Genomic DNA, 22,074 nt, shown 5'->3' on the forward strand with positions numbered 1-22,074 from the left:
CTCTTGAATGGCCCCCGTTCCACGGTGCTGTGGCCAGGTTGCTCATCCTCCCTGCAGCCCCTGCTCCCGTCCCCACAGGGAGTAAGAACCTCGAACCTGTTGGTCAAGAGCAAGGGCTGTGGCTCCTCCAACACTTCCTCCTGGTTCCCCGTACCTGCCTCACTCGTAGTCACACCGTCCTGACCCTGGCCATGGGCTACATCTGAATTAATTAACTTCATAGGTGTGACCACCTCCTGATAGACAGAGTCCAGGTACTTCTCCCCCTCCCTGATGTGTCGCAGTATCTGAAGCTCAGACTCCAGCTCATCAACACGGAGCTGGAGATCCTGTAGCAGCAGACACTTGTCACAGATGTACTCACCGTTAGCCTCAATGGGGTCTACCGGCTCCCACATCTCGCAACAGTAACACATCACCTGCTCCATTCTAAGTAATTAATTTAAAAAAAAATTATTGTTAGTTATGGACACCCTCTTCCCGATTATAGATGCTAGTATCCCCTTTAATTAATTGGATTTAAATTAAATCAATCCCTCTAATTACACCAGTTAAATGGTTTACCAACTGTCTCCACTACAGCACAGAGACCCTAGAAAAAAACTGCAGAATTTAAGATTGTAATAAAAAGAAGAAATACTCACCAACCAATCACTTACCTCCTTCCTGGTGACGTCACACTTCGATTACTTTTTACCTCTCTCCCCTGCTGTTGAATTGGTATGCCTCGCCTCGCCCCTCCTTTTAAAGTTGCCGCACTGCCTCTACCTCACGCAGGTCCGCTCTGGTCGGGCGTCGTTGCTCACTGCACTCCCAGGTCAGCCGCTGTGGTCGGGCCTCGCCTCGCCCCTCCTTTTAAAGTTGCCGTGCTGCCTCTACCTCACGCAGGTCCGCTCTGGTCGGGCGTCGTTGCTCACTGCACTCCCAGGTCAGCCGCTGTGGTCGGGCCTCGCCTCGCCCCTCCTTTTAAAGTTGCCGCACTGCCTCTACCTCACGCAGGTCCGCTCTGGTCGGGCGTCGCTGCTCACTGCACTCCCAGGTCAGCTGCTGTGGTCGGGCCTCGCCTCGCCCCTCCTTTTAAAGTTGCCGCGCTGCCTCTACCTCACGCAGGTCCGCTCTGGTCAGGCGTCGCTGCTCACTGCACTCCCAGGAAGATATCAATGGACTGGTCAGGTGGGCAGAACAATCCAGAGAAGTGTGAGGTAATGCATTTGGGGAGGGCTAACAAGGAAAGGGAACACACAGTAGGATACTGAGAAGTGTAGAGCAACAGAGGGACCTTGGAGTGCATGATACAAAGATGGGACGGAAAGTAGTGAGTGAGGAGGACATAAAAAACCTGCAAAGGGACATAGACAGGCTAAGTAAGTGGGCAGAGATTTGGCAGATGGAATACAATACTGGAAAGTGTGAGGTTATGCACTTTGGCAGGAAAAATCATAGAGCAAGTTATTATCTTAATGGCAAGAAACTGGAAAGTACTGTAGTACAAAGGGATCTGGGGGTCCTGGTGCACGAAACTCAAAAAGTTAGTATGCAGGTGCAGCAAGTGATTAAGAAGGCCAATGGAATGATGGCTTTTATTGCTAGGGGGATGGAATATAAAAACAGGGAGGTATTGCTGCAGTTGTACAAGGTATTGGTGAGACCGCACCTGGAATACGGCATACAGTTTTGGTGTCCATACTTAAGAAAAGACATACTTGCTGTTGAGTCAATACAAAGAAGGTTCACTCGGTTAATCCCGGGGATGAGGGGGTGGTCATATGAGGAGAGGTTGAGTAGATTGGGACTCTACTCATTGGAGTTCAGAAGAATGAGAGGCGATCTTATTGAAACATATAAGATTGTGAAGGGGCTTGATCGGGTGGATGCGGTGAGGATGTTCCCAATGATGGGTGAAACTAGAACTAGGGGGTATAATCTTAAAATAAGGGGCTGCTCATTCAAAACTGAGATGAGGAGAAACTTCTTCACTCAGAGGGTGGTAGGTTTGTGGAATTTGCTGCCCCAGAAAGCTGTGGAAGCTACATCATTAAATATATTTAAAACAGAAATAGATAGTTTCCTAGAAGTAAAGGGAATTAAGGGTTACGGGGAGTGGGCAGGAAATTGGACATGAGTCTAGGTTCGGAATGGTCATGGCCCTGTGGGTAGTGGAGTGGGCCCAGGGGCCGTGTAGCCTTGTTCTGCTCCTACTGTGTTCTAATTCTGTGTTAGATTTCAGAAGATGGTTTTATTCCTGTTCCTGGCTGGGGTGGAGATCGCCTTTACAGAAGGTAAGTACTGTAGAAAATATAGGGACAGAGTGATCTCCTGGAAGAATTTCGATCGCCTAGATGGGTCGGAGAGGAATTTCCCAGATTTTTTTCTCCCAAATTGGCCATTGGGTCTTTATCTGGTTTTTCGCCTCTCCCGGGAGATCACATGGGTTCGGGTGGATGCAGAGTGATAGAAGATTTGAGGTTAGGATCAGATCAGCCATGATCTTATTGAATGATGGAGCAGGCTCGAGGGGCCGATTGGCCTACTCCTGCTCCTATTTCTTATGTTCTTATGTCCACAGATCCCTGAAGGTAGCAGGACAGGTAGGTAAGGTGGTTAAGGAGGCATACGGGATTCTTGCCTTCATTTGCCATGGCATAGGATATAAGAGCAGGGAGGTTATGCTTAAGCTGTTCGGCCGCAGCTAGAGTACTGCGTGCAGTTCTGGTCACCACATTACAGGAAGGATGTGATTGCACTAGAGGGGGTGCAGAGGAGATTCACAAGAATGTTGCCTGGGCTGGGGAATTTTAGCTATGAGGAAAGATTGGATAGGTTGGGGTTGTTTTCTTTGGAACAGAGGAGGCTGAGGGGAGACCTTATTGAGGTGTAGAAAATTATGAGGGGCCTAGATAGAGTGGATAGGAAGGACCTTATTTCCCTTAGCAGAAGGGTCCACAACCAGGGGACATAGATTTAAAGTAATTGGTCGGAGATTTAGAGGGGATTTGAGGAGAAATCTTTTCACCCAGATGGTGGTGGGGGTCTGGAACTCACTGCCTGAAAGGGTGGTAGAGGCAGAAACCCTCAACACATTTAAAAAGGAGTTGGATATGCACTTGAAGTGCTGCAATCTACAAGGCTACGGACAAAGTGCTGGAAAGTGGGTTTAGGGTGGATAGCTCTTTGTCGGCCGGCACGGACAAGATGGGCCGAATGGCCTCCTTCTGTGCTGTAAATTTCTTCTATGATTCAATGACATGATATGGGTTATAAAGTGCTGAAAGGAATGAATATCAGAGATATTATAAAAATAATCAGATTTTTTTACGTTAAGTCTGGTACCATCCTCAGAGGACCCGAATACAAAATTAATAAAGGCTGAGAAAAATGTTGAGCTTAGTTTTCCCACCTCATAGAATAGTGGATATGTGGAACTGACTACCATTCAAAGCACCTATTGTTATGTCAATTAATACCACTCGGAAATAACAATGAATGAAAATCTTGCTGCAATTGCGACTGAGACTTATAACAATAAATACACGTAGAACTAAACAGAACGCTGCTTAGAACATGGTGATCCCTGATCTGCAGGTACCATGGCAATGCTATAGTAAGCAAGGTAGCTGTTACATAATGAACAGTGTGGAATCTGTGATTGGACATTCTGGCATATTACTGTTGTGTATGTGCCTTTAAGAGAAGAACTGATTCTATACTGCAGTACCGGCAGTGACCACCGCTGTATATAAAGCCATAGCAGGCTTCTGTATTTCAGTCTTAAGTTACCCTCTGTTCAAGTAAATACCTGTTTTATTGTTCTCCTGCAGTCCGTGTATTATTTTTACTCAGACACTACACTGGCGACGGGCAGGTTCGAACGCACCTGCAGTACTGCATCAGCTCACGGGGATCTTTTCCCTGAAGAGAAGCTTCTTGGAGGTCGAAGTCAGAACGGCGGGCGTCGACCGCGGGCAACCGCCCAGGGATCCATCGGAGAGTGGCAGGGGAGGCTGTGGAGAGCTGGGCCTGGCTACCCAGTCGAGGTGTTCCAGCAAGTCGTGCTGGTAGCAGGTAGTGCGCTGACCCTTCCGGACTGCGGCGGGCTCGGGCTTGATCGAGCGGCTCTGCAAAGGGGCCGTGCAGCGTCGTCGGGAGGAAGAGAGAGAGAGAGGGTGGAGCGCACAGGTCGATGCTCAAGAACAGGGCAGCGTGGAGAGGATACAACGCGGGGAAGGAAAAGTGATACGCGCCGAAGCCGCGGGTCGCTGCCATTACCCTGTAGAATGCTAGGAGCAGCGTGGCAGCAAGGGGAAGAAGGAAAAGCACGGGAGGCGCCATTTTATTCCATTGGGGAAGAAGAAAAAGCGCGGGAGGCGCCATTTTAAATCAATCAAGATGCCGAAGAGTGGCAGTATCACTGCTTTCGACAACGAGGTAGAAGACTGGACCACGTATGTGGAAAGAATTGAAGTGTACTGCAAGGCAAATGAGGTGGCCGATGGAAAGAAGGCGTCAGTATTATTAAATTTGATGGGCGCGAGAACGTACGGCCTATTGCGGAATTTAATTACCCCAGCTAAACCAATGGAGAAAAGTTTTGAAGAGATTGTTAATATCTTACAGGAACACCTAAACCCTACACCGCTGCTGATAGCAGAAAGATTCAAGTTCCATAAAAGAAACCAGCACAAAGATGAGAGCAATGCTGACCATCTTATGGAACTACGCAAGTTATCGAAGCACTGCCAGTTCGGAGCAGGACTGGCAGACACCTTGCGGGATAAGTTTGTCTGCGGGCTCCAGAGTGAAGGAACCCAGAAACGACTACTTTCAGAAAAGGACCTGACGCTAGAACAGGCTTTCAGCGTGGCAGTATCCTACAAAGCAGCAACAAGGGGAGCTGCAGAGATACAACAGAAACCACAGGAATACAGCACTAACAAAATGGCGTATGGAGCAGAAAAGTGCTATCGCTGCGGCAGAACAACCCATGATCAGAAGGACTGCTGGGTTAAGGACAAAGTATGCAGGCAATGTGGGAAAATGGGACACATAGCAAGAGTCTGCAGGTCGGGAAAGAAAACCAACACTACAAGAACTACTAAGGAAAAGTACAAGAAAGTAAAGAAATTGACAGACAGTAGTTCGGAAGATCAGGAGAGTGATAAGGATTCCGGGAGCAGGAGACTAAGTTGTCTAAAGTTACACAACGTGATCACGAAGGAGGATCACCGAACCATTTGGGTCACCCTCATGATAGCAGGGTCCCCAGTAAAGATGGAATTGGACACAGGATCAGCCCTAACTGTCATGAATCGACGAGACTATGAGCGGCTATTCTCACACATACCCTTGAAGGACATGTCCATTGTATTGAAGACATACACGGGGCAAAAAATCTACCCCAGAGGAAAAATAAGGGTGCCAGTTGAATACAACGGCAAGGAAACACAGAAACTATATCGATATATACTACCAGATGGAGGACCACCATTATTGGGACGTGAATGGATCCGAAAAATACAATTGGATTGGCATTCCATTCAGGTGCTAACTGTGACTGATAAAAAGGATGATGACGTCACACCTGGACGATTGTCAAAAATTCTAACTGACGCGAAAGAGGTGCTCCAACAAGGACTTGGGACTCTAAAAGGATTAACGGCAACGATAAAAATCGAAGATAATGCAAACCCAAAATTTTTTAAGGCCAGACCGGTACCTTACGCGATCTGCCCAGCCGTTGAAGCAGAGCTGGAGAATCTGGAGCGTTCGGGTGTGCTGTCCAAGGTGGACTGGAGCGAGTGGGCCACACCCATCGTTCCTGTAATGAAGAAATCATTGAGCAGCACGCCTGGGGAACCGAAGAAGGTTCGCATCTGTGGGGACTTCAAGGTAACTGTGAACCCAGTCCTGCACACAGTACAATATCCACTTCCACGGAGAGAAGATATTTTCACCTCACTATCTGGAGGGAAACGCTTTACAAAGATGGATCTGGCCCAAGCGTATCTACAAATGGAGGTGGAAGAAGCGTCTAGGAAATACCTCACGATAAACACTCACAAAGGCCTTTACCAGTAAAATCGACTGGTATTCGGGGTAGCATCAGCCCCGGCTATTTGGCAGAGGGCGATGGAACAAGTCCTGCAAGGGATCCCGGGGATCCAGTGTTATTTGGACGAAATCCTGGTTACGGGCGAAAATGACAGTGAACACCTTGCCAACCTGGAGCAGGTGCTCACGAGATTACAGGAATATGGGCTACGAGCCAACCGCCCCAAATGCGAGTTCTTCAGGAGACAAATCTCGTATTGTGGCCACATGATTGATGAGGAAGGGTTGCATAAGTCGCCGGACAAGATTGAGGCTGTAGTCAAGGCTCCAGCACCGGAAAATGTGTCGCAACTGAGGTCGTTCCTCGGGTTGGTGAACCACTACCATAAGTTCTTGCCGAATTTATCCACAAATCTGCACCCACTGAACGCCCTACTGCAAACTGGAGTAACATGGAAATGGAGTGATGACTGTAAGCGTGCCTTTCAGAAATGTAAATTCCTAATCACTTCAAAAGAAGTATTGGCCCACTACAATCCAACACTACCGATTCAGTTAGCATGTGATGCGTCTCCCTACGGCATCGGAACGGTGCTGTCACACAAATTCCCTGATGGTTCAGAGAGGCCAATAGCCTTTGCGTCGCGCTCGTTAACCTCAGCCGAGCGTAACTACGCCCAGATTGACAGGGAGGCCCTCAGCCTGGTGTGGGGGGTGAAGAAGTTCAATCACTATCTGCACGGGCAGAAATTCACCCTACTGACTGATCATCAGCCCCTGGTCTCCATTTTTAACCCAAAGAAGGGCGTTCCGGTGATGACGGCGCAACGGCTGCAAAGATGGTCACTTTTTCTAGGGGCACATCAGTACGACATAGAGTACAAGGGTACGAAACAGCATGGAAACGCAGATGAGCTGTCGCGCCTACCATTGCCTACGGTAGAGGAAGCACCTGCAGTGGACCCTGTTGAGATATTCCATGCGACCATAGTCGAATGTCTACCTGTTACAAACTCAAGTATAGGAAGGAAACCCGAAATGACCCGACACTCTCTCGGGTCTATGATTTGACGGTGAAGGGATGGCCAGCACATGGCGACTCACTGTTGCCAGCATTCTCGCCAAGGAGAGAACAGCTGTCAGTGTGCCGGGGGACCTTGATGTGTGGATCCCGAGTAGTACTTCCACCCAAGTTGAGAGATAGAGTGCTCAATGAGCTTCATGGGGGTCATCAGGGAGGGGTAAAAATGAAGAGCCTAGCCACGGCGTTTGTGTGGTGGCCGGGAATCGATAAAGAAATCGAGGATATGACCAAGAGATGCACAGGATGCCAGAAGGTCCAAAACGCTCCACCACAGGCCCCGCTACATCCATGGGAGTGGCCCTCATCTCCGTGGCAACGGGTACACATTGATTTTGCTGGTCCATTTATGGAATGTTCCTAATCGCTGTGGACGCCCATTCGAAATGGCCAGAGGTCATCAAAATGTCCTCCATCACCACAGAGAAAACTATTGCAGTCCTACGGACCATCTTCGCCAGGAATGGCTTGCCAGAACAGATTTGCTCTGACAATGGGCCACAGTTTGTGTCAGAGGATTTCCGGAGGTTTCTGAGGAATAATGGGGTGAAGCATTACACATCTGCCCCATATCATCCAGCCACAAATGGATTGGCTGAGAGGTTTGTTCAGACCTTTAAAAAGGCCATAAAGGCAATGCATAATGACGACATACCACTACAACACAAGGTGGATAATTTCTTGTTTGCTTACCGGAATGCGACACATGCAGTCACCAACCAAGCTCCAGCCATAATGTTCTTCAACCAAAGGCTAAGATGTCGCCTGGATTTGCTCAAATCAAACATAAGACGAGATGTTGAGGATAAGCAATTCCAGCACATAAATGAGAAGCCAACCAGGAGCTTCAAGATAGGGCAATCAGTCTTGGCCCACGACTACCGAACAGAAAAATGGCAGCCAGGAACGATATGCACACAGCAGGGACCACTAATGTAAACTGTGGACGTTGGAGAGAGCATCGTGAGACGCCATGCTGACCAGATTCTAGAGTCACAGGAACAAGCCAAACCCATACCACGAGCAGGTGCACCTGGTAATCAACCCGAAGGACAGATTGCGTCTACCTCAGAAGCAGTGGTATTGGAAGCTGACGAATCAACCAATGACAATGAGCCAGAATCAACTCCGCTGAAAGAACAGGATACTCAAGAAAAGGCGCTATCCAGTCAGGATCAGGAAGCCTCCTCAAAGACTGAACTTATAAATGATTATTTCAGTTGATGTATATAGTACAGAGAAAATTGTAATTGTAATTAGTTATTATTTAGTTGTTAAATGAATGTTATGTACTATTTATCTAAAAGGGGAGGAATTGTTGTGTATGTGCCTTTAAGAGAAGAACTGACTCTATACTGCAGTACCGGCAGTGACCACCCCTGTATATAAAGCCATAGCAGGCTTCTGTATTTCAGTCTTAAGTTACCCTCTGTTCAGCTGCAAGCACGAGCAGAGGGAGCAGCCAGACTTTGGAGAGTGGATTAAAGTGGTGGTCCCCTGATCAGGAAGAGGAGGAGAACGTTGGACCACCACCACCAACTCCACCATCATTACATCAACTGAGGTGCCTGGAGAGAGAGGACAGAGGAGGAGAAGGAGAAAGGAGGCCTACATCAACATCAACCAGGGGAGAGGCCTTTCTATCACTGCCTCCCCAAATTGGCCTCCACTTCAGGAGAGGGAGAGAGGGGAGAGAAACCAACTGCTTGAAAGGAGGGAAGAAAACTTCATCCGGAACATCTACAGGTGGGTGTTATTTGGGGCACTCTCCCAAGACTTTGTATTTTAGGTGGGGGGAGAAAAGAAGAAGCAAGGCCGGATCATCAAGGGGTGTAGTGTGTGTGTGCTCTTGTTAAAAGCTAGGCCACACACACCACTAATTAGCATCCCTTCTATTGCCTGCCCTGGGAGAGCTTGGAGCTGCCCAAGGTGAAGTCCTTAATTTAATTTAATTACATCGTTAAGACCTGTTGCAGGACTAAGCCTGGGCTTCTCCAGCTTTTCCAGGTGAAGACGTCTTCTCCCCCTGCCAGAAGACCACCATCACCAAAGACTTTTTCCATCGGAGAGTGCAACCCTGCCTACACCCACCCACCATCCTGAGTGGCAACACTGCCCTTTGCGGCCTCCCTCCTTCCCACCCCCCCACCTCTCTCTCTCTCTCTTTGTCTCTCTCTGCCTGTCTTTCTAAGGCACCTTAGTTTCATCTATTTTATTAATTGCCAATTGAGCAGAGGGGCGAGGGCTCCTCTCCCAATTTAAATCAATAAGGAGAGAGGTGTGTCCTCATTTTAATCAGCTCCCTCTGCTCAATAGAGGACAAAAAAATATATATATACACCGAGGCCATTAACACCTTCAGGCCTGTGACTTGGGGTGAGTGTAGCCCTTAAAAAAAGCACCCCAGAATGGCGACTGCATCTTCGCCGGTGGCGGGGCCAGCCGGGACCTATGCGAGAGTGGTAGCCACAGCCACAGCTGCTCCCGCTGTTCCTGCTGCCCCGTCACCTTTTCGATTAATAACAAAAAAGCTTGGGGTGAAGAGCTACACTCACCCCACTATGACCATCGAGGCCTGCGTCAAGGCCATGGCTGGGGTTGTCGGCCCCTCAGCCATCGTCGCGGCCTCGAAAATGAATGGGAAGGCTGTGTTCTTCCTGGGGTCGGAGCGGGCGGTGTCCCTGGCTGTCGCCAAGGGGCTCACCGTGGGCGGGACCTTCCTGCCGGTGGATCCTCTCGAGGCCACCGCGCAGAGGATCATTATTTCCAACGTCCCGCCCTATGTTCCTGGTGAGCTCCTCCTTCCCCATTTGCGACAACTTGGGGAGGTGAGGTCGGGGATCACGCCCATCCCGCTCGGCTTCCGGGAGGCCAGCCTTCGCCACGTCTTCTCCTTCCGGCGCCAGCTGTTTATCCAGCTGGCGCAGGAGGAGGACACTGAAGGGGCGTTCGTCGTCCTCCACGAGGGGACCGCCTACCGCGCCTTTTGGACGGTGTGAGGTGCCATGCCTGCAGGGAGGTGGGGCACATCAGGAGGAACTGCCCTGCCTCCAAGGCCGCCGGATCATCTCGTGCGGCCGAGGCTGGCGCCGCCGCCGCCGCCCTTCCCCCCGGATCTGCCCGCGCGTCAGTACGTCTGATGCGCGGTTGACGTCGGGGGCCGATGCCACCAAGGCCTCCGGCGGGGGGGAGGGAGCGTGTCCGGCCGGAAAGAAGGCGCGGGGAAAAAAGAAGCACCTTAGGGCAGGTCCCCCCGTGGATGGTGAGCCCTTGCCCCTTGAGCCCCTTACACCCGCGCTCCTCGCAGAGTTGATCAGGGCAGATGTGAGCGGGAGGGGCCCCGTGCCCGAGCCTGTGGCCGCAACCGCCGCAGCGGTAATGCCAATACCTGCGGCCGGGCTCGGGCCCGAGGAACCCGACAAACCTGCTCCGCCGGAGGGAGTCAAGGAGGAGGCCTTTGCAGACATGGAGGTCTCCCTCGCTCCCTCCGTGCTAAAAAGAAGGCGCGACCCCCTGGATGAGGAGGAGGACCAGGAGGAGGAAGGTCCCTCCGAGCAGGGGGAGTCGTCGCCCGCCGCGGGTACTGCGCCCCCCCCCCCCCAGCGCTGTCGTCATCACCAGCGATCGGCAGGGGTCGCCTGTCCCTCGGGAGGCTGAGGCAGATGAGTCTGTCCAGCACGTGCCTCCCGGGGATGGGGATGAGACCCTGCCCGTGGGGGGGGTTGCGGAACAACCCGCGGCAGTAATTGAAGTTGACCTTTTATCGGTGTCGTTACCCCTCGCCGGGTCGGGCAGCCTGGGGGCTGGGTCGGGCGAGCTCGAGGATAATGAGCTCGCCCAATGCGACCCGGACGTCTCCCAGGGGATGCTCGTCCTGGTAGAGCTTTTAATTCAAAACCCCCCGTCCGCTGGGTCGGAGGTTGGTGGCGGGGAGGAGGATGGCCCCCTGGCTGCGTCTCTGGTGCCGGACGTACTGGAGGAGCTGGAAATTGTTCTCTTCCCGGTTTCTCCGGTCGTTCCGGCGTCTGAGGCGGAGGGGAGCTCTGAACCGCCGCCGTCTTCTGGCCCGGCACCCCTAGAGGAGCCCAGGGAGAAATCCTCTGCCGCCGATCCTGGGGGTGGGATCCGGGCGGAGGCGGGGCTGGCTGGCGCGGCCGAGTCGTTCGCTTCGCACTGCGCGGCGGACGGGTCGGCCGCTGGTGACGACCCGCTGGAGGAGGATGGGGACTCGGTGATGGGCACGGAGGATGATTCGGACTCCAGCGCCGACGTGGCGATGGATGACCTCATGCTCCTTGCCGAGTCTCCCCTCATTTCCGTAAGGGAACTCCGGGATTTTATGGCCACGTGCCTGGGTCAGCGCAATAAGGTCCGGCTGGCCCTCGACAGGTGGTCGGAGCTCGCGCTGCTCATCGATTCCGTCCGCGCCGCCGTTAAGATCTTGGGCGCGGACGAGGGTGTGAACCCGCTCGAGCTGCGTCGGCTCACAACGTTTCTCACTGGGCTGCTGAGGAAGTGGCGGCGGACCAGCGGCTGCGCTTCCTCCCCCCGTTAGGTGTAGGTAGAGGTTGCACTATGCTTCTGACATGAAGATAACCATAGCCAGCCTCAACATCAACGGCAGCAGGGAGGCGCGCCGCAGATTCAATAACTTCTCGGTCCTTCGGGACGGGAAGTATGCGGTGTGCTTCCTGCAAGAAACCCACACCGTTCCGGGAGACGAAGCCACGTGGCTCCTGGAGTGGCAAGGAGGGGTCAGCATGAGTCACCTCTCCAACAATTCCAGCGGGGTGGCTATCTTGCTGGCCCTGCATTTTCAGCCGGAGATCTTGGGGGTCAAGGAGCACGTGCCGGGCCGCTTGCTCCAGGTCACTGTTCGCCTGGGGGGCGTGCCGCTCCATCTAGTGAACGTGTACGCCCCTCAGACCAGTGCGCAGCAAGTGCGCTTCTTCGAAGAAGTGTCCGCTCTCTTGGGCTCCATCGACGTGGGGGAGTGCGTCATCCTCGGGGGGGATTTTAACTGCACCCTCGAGGCGAGGGACCGTTCGGGTCCCCCGCGAAGCCCGGCGGCGATGGAGAAGTTGAGGGACCTGGTTGGGTCCTTCGACTTGGTGGACGTCTGGCGAAATCTCCACCCCGACTCCAGCGCCTTCACTAGCGTGAGGTCTGGGGGAGGAAGGTCCAGAATCGACCGCCTCTACATTTCCCGGGCGTACGTCTCCTGCGTTCCGGCAGCTTCCATGCGGCCGGTGCCGTGCACGGACCACCACCTGGTGTGGGCGGAGCTCGCTCCGCTGCGCGTGCGGGGGGGGTCCGTGTACTGGCATTTTAACAACCTGCTGCTGGAGGACGCACGGTTCCGGGATTCGTTTCGTCGATTCTGGGCCGACTGGAGAAGGAAGCAGGGGGGCTTCCCCTCCTTGAGGCTATGGTGGGATGTGGGCAAGGCTCACATCCGTCTCTTCTGTCAGGAGTACGCGAAGGGGTCGACCAAGAGGCGGGAGGCCCGGGTCGGGCGGTTGGAGAAGGAGGTGCTCGACCTGGAGTCCCGTCTCGGTCAGGTCGTCGAGGACCCGGCCCTGCGGAAGGTGTACGAAGAGAAGAAGGGCGCGCTGAAGGACCTGCAGCTCGTCGGGTCCCGAGGCGCGTACGTGAGGTCGCGGATCCAGCTCCTGCGGGACCTGGACCGCGGCTCCCCCTTCTTCTACTCGCTGGAAAAAAGACGGGGGGTCCGTAAGCAGCTCTTGGGGCTGCTGGCCGACGACGGATCTCTGGTCTCGGATCCGGAGGGAATCAGCGCGGAGACCCGCGCCTATTACGGGGCTCTGTTCTCTCCGGATCCGTCCAGCGAGGATGCACGCAGAGTTTTGTGGGAGGACCTGATGAAGGTTGGCCCGGAGGGCGCCGAAAAATTGGACGCTCCGCTAAGTCTGGCGGAGCTGACCGGCGCCCTCCGCCAGCTCTCTAGGGGAAAGTCCCCGGGGCTGGACGGGCTGACCGTGGAGTTCCACAGGGCGTTCTGGGACGTCTTGGGGGGCGACTACGCGCGGGTCCTGGGGGAAAGTTTGGCGACCGGGGAGATGCCCCTCTCTTGGCGCAGGGCGGTCATTGTCCTGCTGCCTAAGAAGGGCGATCTCCGCCTCCTTAAGAACTGGCGCCCGGTCTCCCTCCTCAGCACGGACTATAAAATCTTTGCCAGGGCCATGTCTGCTCGCCTTGGCACCGTGCTGGCCCACATGATCCACCCCGACCAGTCCTATACGGTCCCGGGCCGGACCATCCACGATAACATCCATCTGGCCCGGGACCTGGTCCACCACTCCCAGAGGGCTGGTCTGTCGGTCGCCTTCCTTTCCCTGGATCAGGAGAAGGCGTTCGACAGGGTGGATCACGAGTATCTCTTCGGGACTCTGCGCGCATTCGTGTTCGGGACGCATTTCGTCGCCTGGATCCGACTTCTGTACGCCGCCGCGGAGTGTCTGATTAAAGTTAACGGGTCCTTGACGGCGCCCCTTCGCTTCGGGAGTGGGGTGCGTCAGGGATGCCCCATGTCCGGTCAGTTATATACCATTTGCGTGGAGCCTTTCCTGCGCCTCTTGCGGAAGAGGTTGACGGGACTGGCTCTGCAAGGGCCGGGCGTGGAGGTGGTCCTCTCGGCTTATGCCGTTGACGTGCTCCTCATGGTCACGGATCCCGCTGACTTGCGGAGGATGCGGGAATGCCAGCAGATTTACTCGGACGCATCCTCCGCCAAGATCAACTGGGAGAAATGTTCCGGACTCCTGGTGGGTCAGTGGCGGGTGGACTCCCTGCCGGAGGAGTTCAGGCCTTTCGCCTGGAGCACCACGCACCTCCTCTATTTGGGAGTCTACCTTAGCCCTGCCGAGGATGCTTGGCCGGCGAACTGGCAAGAGCTGGAGGCCAAAGTCACCGCTCGCCTAGGACGCTGGACAGGACTGCTCCGAGTGTTGTCCTACAGGGGTCGAGCGCTGGTCATAAACCAGCTGGTGGCCGCCATGTTGTGGTACCGGTTGGTCACTTTGATCCCTCCCCCTGCGTTTGTCGCCAAGATTCAGAAGAAGCTCATCGACTTCTTCTGGGACAAAAGGAAGCACTGGGCCTCTGCCGCGGTTCTGTGTCTCCCGCTTAGGGAGGGCGGTCAGGCGCTGGTGTGCCTTCGCACCCAGGCTGCGACTTTCCGTCTTCAGACACTGCAGAGACACCTGTACGTCGAGAATCCTCCGAGATGGTGAGCGCTGGCGACGTTTTTCTTCCGCCAGCTGCATGGCCTCAATTACGACACGCAGCTCCTGTTTGCGAAAGTGGGCAGCAGGCGTGCCGGCCTGCGGGAGCTGCCTGTCTTCTACCAGGAACTACTATGGGTTTGGAACTACGTCGCTTCCAGGCGGAGCTCTTCCCCCGTCAGGAGCGGCGGCTCTCCTTCGGGAGCCACTGCTCAGGAATCCGCACCTCCACGAACACGAGTTCGGGCGGCTGGCGGAGGGTAGGGCTGTGGCTGGCAAGGTGGCCAGAGTCGGGGACCTGCTCGATGGCGGAGGAGCGGGCTGGATGGCGCCGGAGGAGCTGGCGCGGCGCCTGTCCTGGGCCAACGTCCAGCTCGCGGTCGAAACCATCGAATCGGTAAAAGCGGCACTGGGCCCCGACTCCACTAGGTGTATCGAGGCGGCTCAAGCACGTGGGGCGATCCCGTCCGAGCTTACCCCCGTTCGGACGGAATTCCTCATCGGCGCCCGGCCCCGAAACTCCCCTCGGGAACCGGCGCCTCACAACTTGAGCCGTCTCGAGGAAATACCCTCCGTCCCTTTTCATTCCGCGCGGAGGGGTTTCCTGTATGGGCTGCTCCTGCACACTCTCCACTTTGCCATCTTCGTCTGCCGTCCGGACATGCCTTGGCGTGGCGTTTTGCCGACCGACGGTAGCGGAGGTCCCCAATGGAGGGCTCTCTATGCAGGAGTCCTCCCTTGTTCCATCGGGGACTTGGCCTGGAGGGTGTTGCACGGAGCGGTCCCGTGCAATAAGGTTTTAAGTAGGTTCACGGACTCCCAGGCCGCCTGCATTTTTTGCGGCCTGGAGGAGTCCGTGTTTCATGTTTATATGGATTGTGAGAGGTTGCAGCCCCTCTTTCACTACTTGAAGGGGCTGCTCCTCGATTTTTGGTTGCACTTCAGTCCCACGCTCTTGATCTACGGTCACCCGGTGCGGAGGGGAGCGGACAGGTTGGAGGACCTCCTTGTGGGCCTGCTCCTGGGCCTGGCTAAAAGAGCCATCAATTGGTCCAGGCAGCGGGCGGTCGAGGGGGTCGTCCAGCCGGATTGCCTGCATTTCTTCCGCGGCCATGTTCGCGCCCGGGTGGCCCTGGAGATGGAGCACGCGGTGTCCGCCGGTGCGCTTGAGTATTTCCGCGACCGGTGGGCGCCGCGGGGACTGGAGTGCATCATCAACACGGAAAACCAAATTTTAATTTGATTTGTTAAGCTTTAGTTGAACTTTTGTTTATTTACAGTCGAATTGGGTTTTTTTTGGGTCCAAATAAAAGAGTACCCTCTGTTCAAGTAAATACCTGTTTTATTGTTCTCCTGCAGTCCGTGTATTATTTTTACTCGGATATTACAATTACATAGGATTACATAGGATATACGGCACCGAAACAGGCCATTCGGCCCAACTAGTCCATGCCGGTGTTTATGCTCTACTCGAGCCTCCTCCCGTCTTTCCTCATCTAACTCGATCAGCATAACCCTCTATCCCCATCTCCCTCGTATGCTTGTCTAGCCTCCCCTTAAATGCATCTATACTATTCATTTCAACCACTCCCTGTGGTAGCGAGTTCCACATTCTCACCACTCTTTGGGTGAAGAAGTTTCTTCTGAATTCCCTATTGGATTTCTTGGTGACTACCTTATATTGATGGTCTCTAGTTATGCTCTTCCCCACAATAGAAACATTCTCTCTGTATCCACTCTATCAAAACTCAATCATAATTTTAAAGACCTCTATTGGGTCACCCCTCAGCCTTCTTTTTTCAAGAGAAAAGAGACCCAGCCTGTTCATCCTTTCCTGATATGTATACGCTCACATTTCTGGAATTATCCTTGTAAATCTTCTCTGCATCCTCTCCAGTGCCTCTATATCCTTTTTGTAATATGGCGACCAGAACTGTACGGAGTACTCTAAGTGTGGTCTAACCAAGGTTCGATACAGGTTTAGCATAAGTTCCCTACTTTTCAATTCTATACCTTTTGAAATAAACCCTAGTGCTTGGTTTGCTTTTTTATGGCCTTGCTAACCTGTATCACAACATTTAGTTATTTGTGTATTTGTACTCCGAGATTCCTTTGTTCCTCTACCCTACCTAGACTCCCACCCTCCAAGTGATAAGTGACCTCCCTATTCTTCCTACCAAAATGTAATACCTCACATTTATCTGTGTTGAACTTCATTTGCCAATTATATGCTCATTCAGCAAGTTTATTAATGTACTCCTGTAATTTGTTGCAGTCCTTCTCAGTATTGACTATCCCCCCAATTTGGTATCGTCTGCAAATTTAGAAATTGTGTTTTTGATTCCAAAGTGTAAATTGTTAATATAAATTGTGAATAACAGTGGCCCCAGCACTGATCTTTTTGGAACACCAGTAGAATTCGCAAAATTAATGTTAGACATAGACATAGAGACATAGATAGGAACAGGAGTAGGCCATTCGGCCCTTCGAGCCTGCTCTGCCATTCAATGAGATCATGGCTGATCTTCGTCTGAGATCATAGCTGATCTTACCAGTTCAGTACCCCGTCCCTGCCTTTTCTCCGTAACCCTTAATCCCCTTAGCCTTCAGAAATATATCCAATTCTCTCTTGAAAATACTATACTATAAGGGTCCTCTGGCAGAAGAGGCCTTGATTTTAAAAGACTGTTTTAAAAGAAGCCCAGAAAAGGGGCACATAAAATGCCCGCCAGACACATGACTAGCTTATTGGGACACTTTAAAATGGTTCCTGCAGTCCCCAGACAGCCTTTGTGGATTCAACCCATAGTAAGTTCTGGAAGCCGTTTCTGAGAAAATGATACCAGACTTTAACAGATACATAAAGATTGGATGCAAATCCAGTCAGATCTGCCTGTAGATAAAGGCCATCTACATGTTTACCCAGACAAAGGGGAACAGTTCCATATTCATAAAGAACGCATCAAGGACCCGTTAAAGACATCAAGAAGACATTAAAACATTACCAAATCATTCCAGACCAGAGATGGCCATCACCGGCCATCCCGAAAGCAGTTTAAATATAATAACGACCCCGCTGTGCTATAAGCCCGCCAAAAGTTAAACAAAGACTAACCTTGATTTGGCGGGAGATAGAGGCTTCTTCTGAGAAGTATAATTGGAGACACCCGGGGGTAGCAATATGCAAGGTAGCCATCTTAGCGATCAGTAGCCATCGTAGCGAACAGTAGCCATCGTAGTGATCAGAAAGCTATCAGAGCCATCACAGAGCACCATCGTGGCCATCGTGGCAATTGAAGAAGAAGAAGATGGTTCGAGTCGACATCCCGCCCCAGGGTAATCATCGGGAGATCGTTGACAAACCCCGGGCCGTTTGATGAGACGAAACTGCAGAAGAAACCTTTATGAAAGCCGGCTAGAGGCTTCCAACCATGGTCAAGCAGATGGTCTCTGTCCCGCCGACATCCAGGCCTGCTGGGATCCAGCCTGTCCATGACCTTCACTTCGAGGAAGAGAAGGCGTGTCGCAGCTCGCAGCCCGCAGCACTGACCACGAGGAGAAAGGACGCCTGAAAGGATCAAAACGCAGACCTGTTTCAAAACCTCGCAATTCCTAGTTGGATTGGTGAGCATGTTTCTGGCCCTTCATAATCGGATCTAGATAGGGTAAAGGGGGTGGTTGTTTTGGGTATAATTAACATGAGTTGTCCCTCGATGTTCCGTGTGTTTCCCATTTCATAATGACTGTTGTAAGCTATAATATGCCTGTATCTATTTTAGCTAGTACTGTATTGTTATGATTTATTTTTCCCTCCCATGTACCCTCTTATTTGCTTGCATTTGATTTGTTTTTCCATATGCAATAAAATTCCATTTTGATTCATTAAACTTGGTCTATAAGAGTCTTCTCTGCATTGTCGTTCCTGCACCTAAGTCCAGTGTCTAGAACCTAAGGGGCGAGTGGGTCGAACCACTCAAGGTTTTACTGTGCAAAAGAGAGAGAGAGGCCTCTGGCGAGAGAAACCTCCGCGATCTCAGAGAGAAAACCCCTTACAGAAAATGGCGACCATGGCAGGACACTGGCAGCAGGATTGCAATGTATTAGACCCAAGTTTGAATGGTCGAAATGCAATGCATGAGAGGATAGCGGATTATGTCTTTGCTAAGGTAAATCTCACTAAGCAGTGGATTTCTGATCTCTTACTGGATGGGCGTCCGGTAGACGCAGCCATCAGGTGGACAGAGAGCAAAGAGCATAAGAAGTCAGTGGAAAAGGCAGTGTGGCTGATGTGCTACAAGAAACAGGTCCAGATTTTGGACAGGGTCGTTGCTGCACAGGCAGCCAAGATCACTGCCCAGGCAGTAGAGATAGACGAAAAGGCCATGTGTGGGGAATAACTCATCACAGCACTTCACACGCTGAATCAGGAATGCCAAGTTGTAGCCAGCCAACATCAGGCTAGAATAGAGTACCTGGAATGCCAGGTTACTGAGGCAAAGATCCATGAAGCGAGAATACGGGAGAAAAACACCCGCCTCGCACAGCAGCTAAGAGCGCAGGAGGAGAGAGTAGTGGAAGTCAAGGCAGCTTACAAGCTATCCCTTGAACATGGGTTTGAGAGCGCAGACCATGGCCCCTGCCAAAAGACCATAGAGGACCTGAGAACGGCCCTGGTTAAGGCAAAATTCATGGTATGCCTCGTAAGCCCAAAAGCAAGTCAGATTGACTTTTTGCAGGAATCCAAACATCCGGTTCCTTGCGAAGTAGTTGTGGCACCAGCCACTGAACCCTCAGCCCCACCAAGCTATAGTGAAGCTTGGCCCGAAAAAGGGGTGGTGGAAGAAAGGGTAGCCGAGATGGTACAGGAGGAGGAACAACCCCTGGTAGCACAGCCGGAGCCGGCACCGATGTGTCCGAGTCGGCACCAGAGGTTCGGTCCCAACACCGCAGACGGCACGAACGGACCCCACGTGAACCAGATCGTGGTGCCCTACGCTGCCCCACAACTAAGATCCATGGTGAGCCACCTCCCAAGACTCATGGTAAAGGGAGATCCCTCAGTTCATTTCAGAGAGATAGAGGAGACAGCCGCCATCAATGATTGTGATGATCTTGAACAGGCAAAGATGCTGCTCTTCTCCCTGGATAGCACAATCCTTCAGTGCCTCTCAGACGAGAGTAAGAGGGGGCGGAAAGGGTATGTGGATCTCAGGGATGAGGTCTTGGAAGTTATGGGAGTGGACGATGGTAATCCGTTCCAACGGGTGGAAGGGACTGTGCAGCTAACTGGAGAACCCCCACGGGTTTTCGCAGAAAGGCTGTGGCCAGTGTATCGATGCAGTTGTCCGGGCATGCCTGAACGGGTTGGAATGAGCGCCGAACAGCGGGTTCATTGGCTCCGTTGCTTAGTTACCAACAGCCTGCCAGAGATACAGGCCTTAGCCAGGTCCTGGTTTGACCCCCAAGGTCCCGGTGTCACGGAGGAAGCGGTGCTCCACCAGTTCACCGTGGCATGCAAGAATTGTAGAGGTCAGGAGACACCTCCCTCTAAGGGAAAAGTGCATGAGGCAAAACCCGCAGCCCCAAGCAAGAAGGAGTGGCGTCAGGAGGGGAATCGCCCTGCCCAAGCCAAGCTCAATTGCTACGGGTGTGGGAAGGATGGACATTGGCGCAAGGACTGTAAAAATCCATGGAAGGATAATAAGGGAAAATCTCCCGCAGCCCAAGCCCAAGCCCAGACCGCTGCCCCAGCACCAGCCCAAACCCAAGCTGCAGCTCCTGTCCCAGCTAAGGGAGCCGGTGCGACTATGGATCCCTCTGCGATAGCATCAATTTTAGAGACAATGCGGTCTCTTATGATTGCGCAGGGGAAGATAGCTGTCACCACTGGTCTTGTCGTTCCCAAAACCCCGACCCCTGTGCCCAAATGACTAGAGCCGGCACAGCCGGCGCACCTGTGTGCGCTGCGATATGATGTATGGAGGCGACCCCTCGTGGAGATGGAGGTGGAGGAGGTAACAGGGACCTATTTGTTGGATACGGGGGCATTGTGCACCGTTATCCACGCAGATAACCCCACCGCCTCCCCTCTGTCCACCGGGGTTCCATACCTTCTGTCGGGCTTCACAGGCGAAGAACAGGCTGGCGCACATTCCATTCCCCTCTCCATTCATTTAGGACCACTCCGCACCACGTGGAAGTGTACACTGATGAAGTGGGGGGGGGTGGAACGGGAGTCCTTGGGTCTGATTTCTTGGTAGCCCACGGGATCCTCGTGGACCTGAGAAATCACTGTCTCTGGGGAGCGGGTGCGAGTGTGAAAGGGATAGAGGATGCCAAGGCCAACCCAACGAAAGCACCGGTCGGCCGGCGGAAAGTAAAATTCTTGGGTCTGACCCTCCGCGCTGGCAAGAGAGACACGGACCAGGATAGACAGGAATCGGTGCAAGATCAACCGGTCCCCGGCAGTCGCGTAGTAAAGGTACCCTGACGCAATAAGTGGTTTCACATCAAGCGGTGCCAACTGTTTAAGCCGGGTGCAAAAGAGCCAACAACTGAGGCCAGGCCTGAGGGTGAAAATCCTCAGCCTGAGGCGTGCAATAAGTCACAGACCACACAGGCTGGAACCGCAGCCTGCCTGGAGGGAGAAACTGTCCCACCCACCTGGGAGGTTTCCCCACTGGCCTGGGACTCGGACGAGAAGGAGCCTGAAGACCAAGGCCCTCCTCCTGATCCGAACGCCATCGGGGGGGAGCCCGAACAGCAAGGCCCCGCCCTCGACACGATTCTGGAGGAGGTGGAGTCGGAGGACGGAGGTCCCGCCCTCGACTCAAGCTTAGGGGAGGTAGAAATTGGGGGCAGAGATCCTCCACCTGTAGGGACAGGTGAGGAGGAGTCATCTGCCACAGACCCAAATCCCAAAGGGGCAGAGCCTGAGGGAAGGGAGCCGAAGCCGGCAGCCATGGAGGGGCCACGGGCTATGAGGGCTAAAGTCCCAACCGAAGGTCCGCTCGCTAAGGGAGCCATGCCCAAAGTACCTCTTCGCAGGTCGGCTCGAATGCCTCAGCCGGTAAAACCTTGGCCCGATTCCCCCGATTTCAGTAAACGCCGACTTGGGAAATCCCTGGCAAAACGCAGTCCCCGATTGACAGCAAAACTGCAGGGAATCCAAGCCACAGGTCAGTGCAGCCCCGCCACAAGGAGCGGCGAGCTGCAGTACAATCAGGGATTAGGTAAGCCGCCCGGGGACGGGTGGCGCTGTACATAAGTTAAGTTTAAGTTTAATTAAGTTTAAGGTGTGTAAATATTAAAGTGATTAGTGTTATAAGTAGTTTTGGAATCTGCCCAGTATGTGTGTTGTTTGTGATCGAGGTCGAAAGACCCGATCATGCCTTCACCTAGGCCAGAATCTCTCGGGAACCTGGCTGTATCGTTTAATTTGTTATAGGAACCAAAGAGATGACGAGAGGAATTCTCGTTGCGTTTGCGGTGATCGGGTGTAGCTGGGCCTATCGGGGCCGCACCAAGGACTCCACGATCTACGGGTGCTCGGGGAGCACAGCCCCCATCGCAACCGATGGGTCGGGTGCGCGGGGCGTTGAGGAGACAGCCACCTATTTCCACGAAGGGAGGTGGCCAGGATGGCTGGGGTCGAACTCTACGGAATACTCCAGCCAGTCCGGGTTTGCGTACCGAGAGACT

This window comes from Somniosus microcephalus, chromosome 1, assembly GCF_052327205.1.
Source record: "Somniosus microcephalus isolate GS21.2 chromosome 1, FLI_Smic_1.0, whole genome shotgun sequence".
In the NCBI taxonomy this organism is placed as follows: domain Eukaryota; kingdom Metazoa; phylum Chordata; class Chondrichthyes; order Squaliformes; family Somniosidae; genus Somniosus; species Somniosus microcephalus.